The following is a 9,259-nucleotide window of genomic DNA, read 5'->3' as shown; positions in this document are numbered from 1 at the left end:
GGAAAATATGAAATCTTCACAAGAGAGTACTGAATAAAGAGGTACTTATCATGTAGTTTATTTTTTATAACCAGGTGTTACGTAAAAGATCAGAGTTGACTGATTAACGACAACTCTGTAGATCAGAGAATTTTGAATATGAAACACTTTGAAAACTTGTTTATCAATTTTACAGGATACAGTAGTTCTAATTTCGTACAAACGCGTAAAAATGCATCGGAATTTGTATAATCGCCAGTTAAAACTGTAACGTTAAGATACCCAAAATTGAATATAGTTATCAAAGGTACCAGGATTATAATTTTGTACGCTAGACGCGCGTTTCGTCTACATAAGACTCACCAGTGACGCTCATATCAAAATATTTATAAAGCCAAACAAGTACAAAGTTGAAGAGCATTGAGGAAATTCCAAAAAGTTGTGCCAAATACGGCTAAGGTAATCTATGCCTTGGATAAGAAAATCCTAGTTTTTTCAAAAATTCAAAGTTTTGAACCTACTTTAATTTATGGTCCAGTTTAAATATTCCATTCTGTATTTCATTTTATAGTTCCAACAACTTGATTTTGAAATCATATATTGGATCATAGAACAATGGGTATGGAATTGCTTGCAAACGAATCCTGATACCGTTATCAGTAATATAAAAGGTGTATCCATGGTTAAATTATCATCTGTAAATAAATGAATGACTAATGTTTTGATTGAAATCTTAAATTGATTCGAACAACATAAGTTAGAATATCGATGATATAGATATAAAAGGAAATGTGTAAAAGGATTAATTCTTGAAGAATAAAGATTTTCATAAATGTTGTTTTTTATACAACATAATTCAAGAATAAAAAAAAACAAAGAGGGGCGAAAGATACCAGAGGGACAGTCAAACCCATAGATCGAAAATAAACTGACAAATCCATGGCTAAAAATTAAATGGACAAACAGACAAATAAAACTACACAAGACAAAAATGTACTTCAAAATGTAATTCAAACTTTGTCAAAACAGATTTTGTAATTAATTTTTTATTTTACTTTTTAACTTTGATTTAATTGATGAATATCTCCACACCACTAAGCCTAAGAAGCGTAACTTTTTTGAAGTAGTAGTTGTTTACATATAATCACTTGAAATGGTTTATATTTTACTACGCATTTTAGATATCGCAAATGAAAATCTATAAACATAAAGCAGAGAATTTTGATTTTGAAAAATTAATTTATTACGTAGATAAAAATATTTTTCACCTTAAATTATATCGTAAAACTTCTTTTAAATACCTTTGAACTTTGAAAGATGTGCAAATACCTTATGGCGTCCGGTTTGTGTTTTTATAAGATGTTTTTTCCTGCTATGTATCGATCTGAAGAGTTTAGCCCTTTTTCACAGGTTTTTGATTCAGCCATGCGGGATCTTTTTGATTACTCAGAATTTGTGAATGATGCATAATTGTCAGTTAAACTCATATCATGATACTAATACTAGTACAATGATTTCATGACTTGAAAATGTTACGGATAAGTGTATAACAAACGACACGAATGGGCCCGATGGGGGGATGGCTATTGTCTTTTTAAATGTACATTTTCATTTTCATATACGACCGTTCATAGGTCAACAAGTTATTTTAAAGTTTACGAACGCTTTTTGAACATGATTGATTTTTTTTGCGCAATTTTACGAAAATAAGAGACGAACAGCTTTTTTTATTTGGTCTTTATATTCTGCATTGATCGTTGTCTCGAACTTAGTTGGCCCTCAATTGCGGAAGAATCGAAGTTTTTACGATACTCATACGTTGTTCCATAAAATGAAACTCTATTTTAACTCCTGGGTGAGTCAAAAATTCTGTTAAATTGAACTAAAAATTACGTTCTAAAGTTAAACAAAAATATTCAAAATTGATTATTTATCTCTAAATAATTAATACGCGTTTGTCAAAACATGACGCTGGGGATTTAAAGGAATTAAAGAAAACATCTGATAAATTATTCAACCTATGCCAACATTTTCATACAATTTCTTTTTCGTAATATTCGATAGTAAATAAACGCATATTGTTGCCATGGATACACTAACAAGAAACTATTTTTCACCGTTTAAACTACTCCAAATTATATCTATGGAAGATATTGATCACATACCTACTTACATATATCATATAAACAGGAAGCTATCTTTTTAAGAAAGCATTGAAAAGGGTGTGAGTGTTAATTTTATTGTTTTCCCTACTGTAGATTGCTCACTAAGGGTAAGACTGTGCGGCCCCGACAAGATGTGCGAATTTTGCTTTAGAAAGAACTAGAAAATTAAACATTTATATTTATATTTTTTTTCAATTTAAGCCAGTGACCAGCTATGTATAGACTTTGAAGGGCAATGCCAGCATGACAGCAACCCATGAAGTTGTTCATATCACTCGGGAAAATGCTCTGGGAATGCATCCAACCGTTGTTGAACACCGGGTACGTAATATGATGCTATTGACTGTCAATAGAAGTCTTGAAACAATATCCATGTCTTTTATATTTCGTTTTGAATTGCATCTATCGCAATATGTCGTTGCCAATACTTGAGACACAATAAATTACAATACAATATGATAATACCATGCTAATGGTACATATATTTAACATGATGAACGTTGAAAAGGTGTCTTAGTAAGGGGGTACATAACACTACAGGGAGATAACTCTTTAAAAATCAGCGGGACGTTTTAATCCGTTTCAATTATTCAGGAAATATTCAATGATCAAAATTCTTGTTTGTCAAACTGCTATCTATCCAAAGGTATTTTTTCAGATGTGTGTGGTTCCTCAAGTTCTGAAACGACCTTAAGTAAGCGTTTCTAAAATTATTTTGACTTTTTTCAATCATATGTGAATTATTGTTACATGGTTAATGAAATAAAGGGAAATTTATGAAGATATTTATTTGATCTCAAAACTCTAGACATGTTTACATATAAATAAGTAATTTACCTTAAAACCAATTGCACAAAAATAGTCAGGAAAATAATTCTGCTTTCTTTATGGATTTGATAGAGTATTTATTTTCTTTATAATTGGCTTAATCTTTGTATAGCTGTTTGTATAACGCAAATTTTCAAATATTTGAGGCAAATTAAGGCATAAAACAAGTGAAACAATCAAATTAAATGGTGGAAACAGAAGGAAATAAATGAGAATGAAAATGGGGAAAATGTCAAATAAACTAATCGTAGATACCAGAATTCGCATTTTGTATTTGCGCTAGACGCGCGTTTCGTCCAAAGAAACTACATCCTGACCAAAGAGAAGATAACAGTCGAAGTCCACAATTAGGTCTTCAAATAATATGTAAAAATATCAATGACACAAAATGGTAACACACATTTAACAAAACTACAACTGCACGGCAGTCTATAGAAGTTATAGATTTTAAAACGTCAACTAGAAAGAATATGAAAGATCAGGCATATTTGTAACTTAAGATAATTGGTTTTTTTTCTTCATTTAAGCCGGTGACCAACCATGTATAGATTTCGGAGGCAATTGTCAGTATGACAGCAACCCATGTAGTGGTTCATATTACTCGGGGAAATGTTCTGGTAGTACAAACAGACGTTGTTGTAAACCAACAACAGTTGGTACGTAAACGTGACATGTATTAATCATAGCGTGCAATGTGCCTTTTCAGAATCTAAATAATCATGGGTTTTTCATTGTTCGTTCCCCAAAATGAAAATCAAGTCACGTCATTGGTTGCATTGCCATTCTGAATGACATTTGTAACCAATCACGACATTTAGGTGTACACTTTTTAAACATTACCCAGAATGCATTACATTCTGAAACAGCCAATTGCCGTTTAAAAGAATTACTACTCACATAGAAGTCGTGAACCAGTTTTTGAGTCAATCAAATGGCTTTTTTGTTTGGGTTGAATCTATTTTTAAGTGTCACTAATATATGTTGTCGTACCCGAGTCATAGTAACATTTCATCATCAGAAAGTGTCTTAAAGCTGCAGGAAACAAATTTGGATAGCATTGAAGAAAAAATAGCACAAATGGCAACTAGTTGGAATATGTGAACATATCAATGACTCAAAATTACGTTCGACAAAACCACAACTGCAAGACAGTCTATAGTTCTTACAACTACAGATAGAAATAATAAGAAAGAGAAGGCATATATGTACGACGATTTATTTTTTTCTTCATTTTAAGCCGGTGACCAACCATGTATAGCTTTTGGAGGTAATTGTCAGTATGACAGCAACCCATGTAGTGGTTCATATTACTCGGGGAAATGTTCTGGTAGTACAAATAGACGTTGTTGTAAACCAGCAGCAGTGGGTACGTAAAATATATTTTACAGATCTGGGTGTAGAGCTGTTTAACACATTTTGTTTTCTATTAAAAAGCAGAAATCAAGAATCCAAAGAATATATAGTAAAATACTCTTTTACATTCAATCGTTAAAAATTAAAAAAAAAAGCAACACTGATTACTGAAATTAGTTGTCTTTTCCCTGATGACCAATGTACAATATCATAGATAGTAAGGATATCTAGTGAAATTTGTCAAGAAATGCGTATCAGTGGCAAATTGATTACTATCATGAAACTTGAAGACGCACAGAAGTGTAGACATACATTTATATGTACATGAATAACGAAATGGCACAAGAGAAAAGTGAAAATGGTTCTGCATTTTTATGTATATGTGTTAGAGTTTTTTTTTTTTTTTTTTTTTTGCATAAATACACAAATACTTCAGGCAAATCAAATCCTGGATCTCAAAGTCTCAGTTATACATTCAACAAGGGGCTAAGTTGTGCACCACACTGCAACTGAAAAATGATGTATAGAACTTGAAACTACAAGTAGAAAGAAAAGAAGGCATATAGGAAAGATTTTTTTTCGTATATGTTTGTTTGTCTTGAGATTGTAACACAGTAGTGACTGCTTAACCATATTTTCAGTATTTTACCAATTGTGTCTGTTTTGTTCACGCATCGTTGTACAAATAACGGAATTTGATGCGACTATCATAAAAGTGAAAAGTTAAGCGCTATAAAACCAGGTTCAATCCACCAATTTTCTACATTTGAAAATGTCTGTACCAAGTCATGAATATGACAGTTGTTGTCCATTCGTTTGATGTGTTTTATCCTTTGATTTTGCCATTTGATTAGGGACTTTCCGTTTTGAATTTTCCTTGGAGTTCAGTATTTTTGTGGGGTTTTTTTCCTTCAATTTTTCAATTTCAGACATTGACCAGCCATGTAGAGATGTAGGAGGTAGTTGCCAGGATGACAGCAACACATGAAGTGGTTCATATTACTCAGGGAAATGTACTGGTAGTGATACTAGACGTTGTTGTAAAACAACAGCAGTAGGTATGTAACCGTAATGTATATATTAAGTATGGTACAACCGACTTTCATTAAAATTTCAATTCTCAAACAACTCGTGCATCCTTTTTCAAAGAAGTCTTTAACCATTATTCGGGTCATTTAAATAGATTTCGTGTTGAATTACCCAGTAGTATATGTTGATAGTACGTGAGTCACAGTCGAATATATTGTATGAACGGGATTTACATCTTAAGAAAGCAAATTTGCCTAGCATTATAGATGATAAGCATTTAGAGACCGAAAACTCGCATGGATCGGGTATTTATCAATAGCTATTACCAGGACCATGCATAAAAGTCCCATTATATTAAATATTCTTAAATTGAAATTTTCATTTATTCCATCATATGGTAGAGATTGTAACGGCATAAATAGACACAGCGAATTCAATTTACAAGTCAGATTCGTTGTGAAATAAGTTTATTTGATATTTTCTTTCCATGTGTACTTATGAAATGAAAAACAAGTATCGTAATGAATTGATTAGCAAGAAGTCAATTGCTCAACTCGCATGGATTTGTGTTCTTAAATCCTCTTCTTATATAAGAAGTTTTTTGTCTGGAATACTGATTTAAACACTAAGATACTTAATTCAGTTAGCAACTTGTGTAATTTTGCCTTTAGAGAAAGAGCCGCGTCTTCGTTCTAAGTAAGTTAGAATTGATTAGAAAAATATGGTCTTAATACTAACCTAGTCCACCACGTTAATAACCAAAATAGTAGAATACTTATATAGTTCGACCATGAGGATCAGGTTGGACCATACGCGTATAGTTCAACGACTCGTATGGTAGGAACATGCCCGTAAGACTTTAACACAAATTAAATATGTTCAAGTTATTATGACGATGTTGATCTTATTTGTAGAACATGATACTCGTGACTGCTCCGATGTTAAGATAATTACACGTGACAGCTGGGGAGCTCGGAGACCAAGAAGTACATCGACTATCTATACGCCAGTTCCTGATTTCTTCATACATCATACTGACGGTGGATATTGTTCATCATTTTCTGCATGTATCTCACAAATGAAAGGAATACAAAATTACCACATGGATAGTCGCAGTAAGTTATTCAATAAAAATAATAAAACTCGAAATTACAAATAAATTTCAAATCAAATAAGAAAATGAGAATACTAAATCTGCCCATTTGGGTTTCCCCTTGCTTTGCTTTTATTTCCAACGATAGTTAAAAGAGGGACCAAATATACCATAGGAATAGTCAAACTCATAGATTGAAAATAAACTGACAACGCCATGGCTAAAATCAAAAAGACAATCATTAGTATAGAAGACACAACATAGGAATCAGTAGCAATAAATATGTTGTAACTAGAAACTAATGTTTCATTTTGAAGGCATAGATGACCTTAGCTACGTTTGGAATTTGCTATGAGGTTCCTTTTGGTAATAACGCTTTTTTGCGTTTTCTATATCTAAACATTTTGCGCTTTCACTATGGTTGCCGGGATATACAATAGTAACAATTCTCAATTCCGACGACCGGTAAAATAATGAAAGATATCTAGAAAGGTTAACAAATAAAAAGAGGCGAAAGACACCAAAAGGGACATATACACTGATAATTCGAAAATAAACTGACAATCCATGTCACAAAAAGATTCAAAATTTTGAAAATAGTAAATCTATAGTATGAGCATATTAAATCTAAATTTAATGAAAACTCATGTCAACACAGAAATGTTGACTTCTAGGGTGGTGATACCCTCGGGTAATGAAAACTTCACCAGCAGTGACATCGACACAGTGGTTGTTAATAAACTCATAGAAACCAGGATTGCAATTTTTCATTTTTATCAGAAGCGCGTTTCGATCAGAAAAAGGAAAGAAATGTAGTTACGACAATTGGAACATATATGTGAAACAAATGTTACGCTAACCAACTCGTGATAGCGACCGTAAAATGATTTCAGGAATCATTTGACCTTCGCCATTTGGAAATCTTGGTTTTATACATTCCTTGTGAGGAAATAAAGACCTAGTATAACGTTAGATATTGCCCCACACTACTTAGTTTGCATAACAAACACAAATACCTGTAAACCAATACAAGATGATACTGTATCAAAGAATGTTTGCGATCACTAAAAGTATTTGTAATTTCACTTAACAATAACAAAGTCTCGACTGATTCCCTGTCCTAAATACATGTGACAACAGGCAGACGATGCAAGGATGAGAAAATGCCAATAATGATACGATGTTAAACATAAAAAAAAATGAGAAATTTACAATGGTGTTTTATAACATCTTTGTTACTGTAAAAAAAAACAACAAATTAAACTAGAATTGTTAATATTTACAGACTGGGCAGACATTGGTTACAGCTTCCTTGTTGGTGAAGATGGGAAAATCTATGAGGGCAGAGGCTGGGATAAAGTAGGGGCTCATACTTCAGGCTATAACAGTCGTGGATTAGCCGCCTCATTTATGGGAAATTTTGCGACCCGTGCTCCCAATTCTGCTGCTTTAAATGCTGTTAAAAAGTTGATTCAATGTGGAATCAGTAAAGGAAAAGTTTCATCGTCTTACGCTTTGTTTGGACATCGGGATGTTAGTACCACTACATGTCCAGGCATTGCTTTGTACAACGTCATCAAAACATGGGCTCGTTTTAAGGCACATTCTCCCTGAAAAATTGTTAACGCTTTCAGATTGATAATTTCTACCATGAATAATATAATACGATTTATTTCGTTCAAATTTTTTTTTTCTGAAACATGCACTTAAGAATTTTAATATTGCTGTTCAGTTTATGAAACACAAAATGTCAAAATTTTGAAATCCTTTCGTTGAATAAATGTCATACTAAAATTACATTGTCCGTTCGTTCACTTGTCTGTTTGCTAGAGCTTATATAATTGTCATTATATATTACTCAGCTTTTGCATAGCAGACTGATATTATATTTCTAATTATGTTTTTTTAGTTATAAGTATAGTAAAAGAAGCCATTTTCGGACAATCAGGGAGACGTTGTATTTAATATTTATTCTAAGAAGGAAGGATTGATTGTTAGAAGATACAATTTTTTTTACCTAATTAAAATTAACATTTACATAAAAACGAAAGTTTCAGATGTATAATGAATTTTATCATAAAAAGAGATTGTCAATGAAAACAAAACTATCAAGAAAAGGCACATATGTTAAAACTACAGGTAATCTTACGCCGAGAAAACTAAAACTATTCTGCTATAAGTTCCCGAGGTAAAACTTTGATACCATGTACTGAACATCTGTTTGTCGCTAGAACCATTCTTTGAATAGTGAAGAAAAAAGTAAAAACACAAAAATACTGAACTTCGAGGAAAATTCAAAAAGGAAAGTACAAAATCAGAAGGCAAAATCAAAAGTCCAAACACATCAAAAAGAATGGATAACAACTGTCATATTCCTGACTTGGTACAGGCATTTTCTAATGTAGAAAATGGTGGATTGAACCTGGTTTTATAACTAGCTAAACCTCTCACTTGTATGACAGTCGCATCAAATTCCATTACATTGTCAACGATGCGTGAAAACCACACTTACATTGATTAACCTTTTTTCAATAACTCCTTTTAAATCGTATCAGAAACCTATATCTGCAGAATATAATATCAAATACCGATATGTTTCCTTAATAGCATAACCGGTACCAAAGTTTCTGCACCAGATGCGCATTTCGACAATCAATGTCGCTTCAGTGATGCTCCAGGCCAAAATATTGAAAATCCAAAGATTTATAAATATATAAAAAGCTATAAACAAAGAAGGACTAGAAATAATAGCCAACGCCGGGCAAGGAATCAGAGGGAGATGCAATCCTTATTTTAAACAATTTCCAAAATT

At 32.3% G+C, this 9,259-nt stretch overlaps 1 pseudogene; it reads left to right on the top strand.

Moving 5' to 3' along the window:
• The first annotated feature begins 2,387 nt into the window (after nt 1-2,387).
• LOC139500176 (peptidoglycan recognition protein 1-like) lies at nt 2,388-8,061 on the top strand (annotated as a pseudogene).
• Nucleotides 8,062-9,259: the final 1,198 nt, after the last annotated feature.

Source organism: Mytilus edulis, chromosome 13 (genome assembly GCF_963676685.1).
Source record: "Mytilus edulis chromosome 13, xbMytEdul2.2, whole genome shotgun sequence".
NCBI classification, from domain to species: Eukaryota; Metazoa; Mollusca; class Bivalvia; order Mytilida; family Mytilidae; genus Mytilus; species Mytilus edulis.
The sequence above is the reverse complement of the archived record's forward strand: the minus strand, read 5'-3'. Positions and strand labels throughout refer to the sequence as shown.